Source organism: Chrysoperla carnea, chromosome 3, assembly GCF_905475395.1.
Source record: "Chrysoperla carnea chromosome 3, inChrCarn1.1, whole genome shotgun sequence".
NCBI classification, from domain to species: Eukaryota; Metazoa; Arthropoda; class Insecta; order Neuroptera; family Chrysopidae; genus Chrysoperla; species Chrysoperla carnea.
This window is the reverse complement of record NC_058339.1, coordinates 45,062,938-45,068,937: the sequence shown is the minus strand read 5'-3', so window position 1 is coordinate 45,068,937 and position 6,000 is coordinate 45,062,938. Positions and strand designations below refer to the sequence as shown.

At 30.1% G+C, this 6,000-nt stretch overlaps 1 protein-coding gene across 3 annotated transcripts in view; it reads left to right on the top strand.

Moving 5' to 3' along the window:
- The first annotated feature begins 2,109 nt into the window (after positions 1-2,109).
- The window catches only part of LOC123295270 (RNA-binding protein FUS), a 45,332-nt gene continuing 41,441 nt past the window's right edge, over positions 2,110-6,000 (top strand). For all 3 annotated transcript variants that reach the window (XM_044876550.1, XM_044876549.1, XM_044876548.1), the window contains exon 1: positions 2,110-2,266. The gene's annotated coding sequence lies outside the window, so the exon portion shown is untranslated. The remainder of the gene's footprint in view (positions 2,267-6,000) is intronic.

Below are 6,000 nucleotides of genomic sequence, written 5' to 3'. Positions count from 1 at the left end.
GCAAAGCTATCGAACTGGCTGATGCCGCAAAACATTTTTTTGATTGAAGATTTCCTAGAGAAGATTTCAGTAAAATTTTCAAAACCATGAGCGATATCTGCGATCAATACGACACCGTAATTGTGGAAGTCAAGATTCGTGTCATAACAGATTCAACGCTCGAACAATGCATTTCACGTACGTGAAACTTTATCTGTGACAACAGCGACGAATAAATGTTCTCTGCCTCGTAAAAGTTTGAACCCCTCCCTTGGATAAATCCTGCGCACGGGCCTGGTGCAGATAATCCATCAAGATTGTGATTCTAAGTTGTTTTTTTCATTGAAAAGCTTAGTTATCTAAAAGTGACCAAAAAAAAAAAAAAAAGCAGATAAAAAACTTAATACGAAAACACAAAATGATAAAAAAATAATATTATTCCTAAAGACTAAAGACAAAATAAAAGCAAATTGAAATCTTTTTTGAAACATAATTAGATTTGAATCTTTTCAACATAAAAAATACTTGCCGGTGGCTTGTATGTGAATAGAAATGCATTTAGATTCGTGAATATTAAGGAACCATCGATGTTGCAACAACAGAATTCCTTTGAGTGCGTTTCTTACATATTGCCAAATACTATATACACCCGAAACGAAATACAAAAAAAAAATAATATTCTTCTTCTTTCAAAGACACAATAAAAATATGAAAATGAATGAACAACCAAAATGAAAACCAAAAAACAATATAACAAGAGACAAGGCAGGTATGTTATTGTTATTTATGTTATCTTTACTGTTGAATTTGTTGGTATAATTCACGAACTAATAAGCCCAGACAAAAAGTTTTACTATGGAAAGGTCAGTCGAGTGGCTCAATAAAGCAAACTATTATTATATCTAAAAAACTGGATGTGAGACTTATGGATTTTATTATTGGTTTGATTTTTTTCCCATCAAAACAATCCATATTTGGCCCGAGGGGAAAGTTGATGGTACCATCATAGTACGTTTTTGATCACCAAGGTGTCTGGTAAATTGGCGTGATTTCCAATGGAATAATGTAGAGCCGTTGCAGATTGTTCGAACATTCATACTTATTTTTATCCTAAAAACTATAGACAACATTTAAACAAATTTCCTGAACATATTAGTATTCTGCAATTACCTAGAATCCGCCGTTGTGTGCAAACAATTTTAAACACATTTAACATTACAGGATTAACGCATGTGATTATTGCAATACAGTGATAAAAGAGGAAAGAAAATAATTTACATTAGAAAGGAGTTTTAAGGATTTAAATAATTGTTATAGAGAATAATTAATAGATGGATATTATACTAAGTAATATTTAACCACAGCTATTTCAAAAATTTTATTTTACTACCGGCAAATATAAACGACTAAACATCATATATCATTTACTCAATATTACACTAGCGCTACCAGTGATAGAAGCTAGTATTAATTGATGTAGCCATTTCATGTACGTTGTAAAAAGACGTTACCATAAACAGTTTTGACTGTACTTGTATTTTAAATATTGATAATATCTAAGATCATTAAACTACGCCATAATATAATTAATTAGAAGTCAAAATAACATAAATAAACCACCATCCCATAATGAAGCGAAATTTGCATGATTGAATTTCAGAAAATGGAGGTTTTTCCTGCCTTATATAAATTAAAAGATTGTTATTGACAACACGATACGTGAAAAAATATCACGCGATACACAATTAAAACTGACGAACGGGAAGAATAATTTTATTTTTTACTAGATTGCACCCTATTTTTTAAACCTTTTCGTCAGTTACAAATTGTCCGCCATTTTTTTCATGTATCATGTTGTAGAAAAACGCAAAAATCGAAAACATGGTTTCCATAAATTTTCACACGCGCCAGGGGTAAAACATTACCTTTCTTCAATATAATGGACTCACGGTTAAAAAATTTCATGCCATAGAGATGTATATAAAAATACCGTAAAAGTATAAAATAAATATGATTGAAATATGACGGTAATTGTACACATTTGAATGATGCCAATCATTTTAATAATAATAATAACATTGATTCCACCTATAATAAGTTAAAGTAACTGAGTGGGAAATGAAACATGGTTGATGTTCTTGTATATGTATGTTTATGGCACGACATGACGGCGACATGAAATAGTAGTTTCTATTCCACTCTGTTTTTAGTTTTGTATTGTAAGGTCAAATCATAAGAATATTATAATTTTTAAGTGTGCAAAAGAAAACAATATTATTGTTGAAATGTAAGTGTTAATTCTATCCTCATTTTATAAAATAGTTTAAAAAGATTTTTATTATGTTTTTATTTGTAATAGTGTTGCAAAAATAAAATAATATAAATTATTTACGTACAAAATTAATAAATAAACGTGTTTCTACTTAAAAATTGTGTGGTGTTAATTACTTAGATATATTTTTTTGTATAAGTTGGTATTATTTACTATTTTAGCGCATAATTTAAAATATTACAATTTAATTCTGTAAATTTTTTTTTCAAATTTTTATATATTGATTTGATTGTTGTGTTGCGTTAAAGTATATTATAACAATGTTTGACAACAATATTTATTATTTCGGTTCGCGCAGACGTATTTTAATACATTATTGTTGAATAATGTAAGGTTATTAATTTTATTCAATTTGTTTTTTATGATTATTTTTTGTTCTTTCGATCTTTCTAGAAACATAGTTAAAAAAATGTTTGTATGTTTTACTTTGTTAGCAGGATTATTCTGCTATCCAAATTACTGTATTGATTTTGAATAATTCATCTCTAATTAACGAATTGCGTTTCAAATCACAAATTATCTTAATAATGATGTAATTTGATTTATTTATATCGCTTGTACAATGTTTCGTATCAAAAAATGTAAAGGTGCATGTCCACTACAAAATATTTGTAAATATTTATTGTTTGCACTAATATACTTAAACCCGCGGTTTTTTGGCGCATCTGTATTGTATACTAATTTCATAGTTGTGTAAAAGTTTATTTGTGTTTTAACCATCCATATAAAACACTATCCATATGACGTCACATAAAGCGCCGAATATAGAAGTCCTGTTAAGTTAAGTAGACGCGCAAATGTACATGAAAAAAAAATGTATATACGCGCATACTAAAAAAATCATGTCTTTATGAAACTGTCCTTTGCTTTATGAAACATTAAAACAAATCTACCTACGGTAACCTTACATTTTATCGAGATAAAAAGTTTATGTGCTATTCTAGATATAATCTATCTCTGTGCTAAATTTCATCCAAATCCGTTCAGCCGTTCTAGGGTGATTGAGTAACAAACATTCATCCAAACTTTCACGATTATAATATTATGTATACCAGAAAATTTTAAAGTTTTTAAATTTTTATATTGACAACTGATAATATTAGTATATACTACCTATAAACACTTCACCGAACACGCTGTAGAAAAGTGAAACATATTTTGTTTGATCCGAGTGCTCACTCTCGTATTTACTCACTCTCTAATTCGGTGTAGAGTTCTATCAAAACTAAGTGGCACTGAACAAGAGAGAGTATAGATACGAGTGCACATACATATACATCATACACTCTCTCTTGCTCGGTGCCACTTAGTTTTGATAGAAGTCTATCTCTCGATATCTTCTTATCATTCAATAATATGTAGATGAGTTTGCCTTTATAATAAAGGCTCAAAAAATGACCAATAAAAATAAGCATAATATTCTTATTAATGTTTTAATGTTCTTATTTGGGTAGCAGCAATAAACTAAAAATATTGATGGCTCATCACCTATTGGATTACGTGCTTATCTGTATATATTTATTATAATTTCTCCATAAAATCATAAAATATAACTTAAAAATATTTTGTAAAATAAATGATGTGTAACAAATACCGATTTCACTATCATATGATTTTAATACTTATTAATGACCCGTCAACTTTTTAATGATTGCAATTCCAAATTTTTATGATTTGAACCTTTTACCTTGAAAATTTAGTCCTGTTTTCGCTTCACATGTTTTCATGATAGTTACAGCTGTTTATACTAGCACTCAGGCCCGTGGGCAAGGCGGGAGGGTTTTAGGGGTCAAAATCCCTTCCATTGAGAATCTGTCCACATAAGTTTTGCACTAAGAACATAGTCCTGTAAATGCACCCATTTATGAGACTCATTTCCACTGACGAATCAAATATCCATACATATTTTGAGCTCGGTACATTCTTTGACTTTGTCTTTGAGTCGAGTACTTCAAACAGAAAGCCTGGATCTTGGAGTAGAGTTCAGGAAAATATCCAAATTATGATTCGCGATGAATACGACATAGAAGGTAAGCCAATGTTCGCGTCATAACAGGCTCAACGCTCCAATATACAGACTGATTCAGTATAGATCGAATTTTGAATCATCACAATATTTTATCAAAAGCTTGTCTCGTGGCATCTAGGTAGACAGAAGTTTACCTTTGGCGAAAACGCATTGCCTGACGAGGTGCCAAAAATTCAATCGAAATACTCTATAAAGATGCGTTTCCGAATGTCTGCTAAATGATTGACAATGTCTGAAAATCGGCTAAACGGTTTAGTCCTCGTTCAATATACATCGCTTTGTGGAAGTTGATGCACACAGAGTTTTGGAAAAATTATTTCCTGTACCTCGCAGAATACACTTATTGAAAAACAGGGACTGAATTTCACATTTTGACCTTATTAAGTTCTCTTACTTGAAAAAAAGAATTTCTTGTTTTTATTGACTTTATTACCTAGCATGGCGAACAAAAGTTTGACCCCTCCCTTGGATAATTCCTGCACACGGGCCTGCTGACACTTTTAAATGACTTCTCATGGTCCGTCAAGACAAGCGTAAAATCACAAAAAATTTAGATTATTCGAATGAAACAATTCTTTAAATCTGCTATTCCTTCAGTATTGTAGCTTAGTAAATCAATAGTACTACAAATTTTAGAAGAGTTACTGATCGTTATAAGTCTTATCAGATTGGAACATAAATATAAAGTAAAATTAACTTCAAAATGTAGTTTTCAAGGTTTTATATTGAAATTCCCATAATTATAGCAACAAAATTTTTTTTTATAATAATAAAAGCAAAAAAAAAGTTGATTCTAATTAACAAACATGGAAAATAAATTTATAAATACATTCATCTTAGATATCCTCATACATATACAATACAAATATTATAAAAGGGAAAGTGACTTTGTCTGATTGCTTGTTTGTTACGCTTTCACGCAAAAACTACTGAATAGATTTGAATAAAACTTAACAATAATATAGCTCACTCATCAGACAAACTTACAGGCTATAATTTATAAAAATAGCAGTTACCCACCCGCTTTGCTGGACGATATCGGAAACTACTGAATGGATTTTAATGGAACTTTACAATATTATCATACATCATAATACATCAGCATAACACATAATCATACATCAGCATAACACATAATCTATAATTTATAAAAATAGTAGTTACCCAGCCGCTTCGCTGAGCATAATCGAAAACTATTGAATGGATTTTAATAGAACTTTTCAATAATATAGCTTTCTTTACTTTTTAATTAAAACAAGTGAAAACAAACAATTGACTGAGTTAATTGTTGAAATACCATGTATAGACAGTGTTGATTACACTGTCACATTACACATACATACATGTCACACATAGATAGCTAATATTCCCATATAATAAATACTATAAATTTGCGCCCTCACAGGTAAACAGTGATGTTAACGAAAAAATGTTTCGAACAAAAGTTTTTATTTTTTGATAAAGAACATTTTTTTACATTAAACTTTGGTTCTAATTCTAACGGCTTACAAGATGGGTCCTACGAACCCAAGGCCTAATTGACCTATGTTGCTCATTTATTTATTCCACCTCACTTTTTACCCTGAGCACGCTATACAAATTTCAGCTTGATATCTTTTTCGTTCATAATAGTAGGGGAGCCAAGGATGCTAAATCGGGA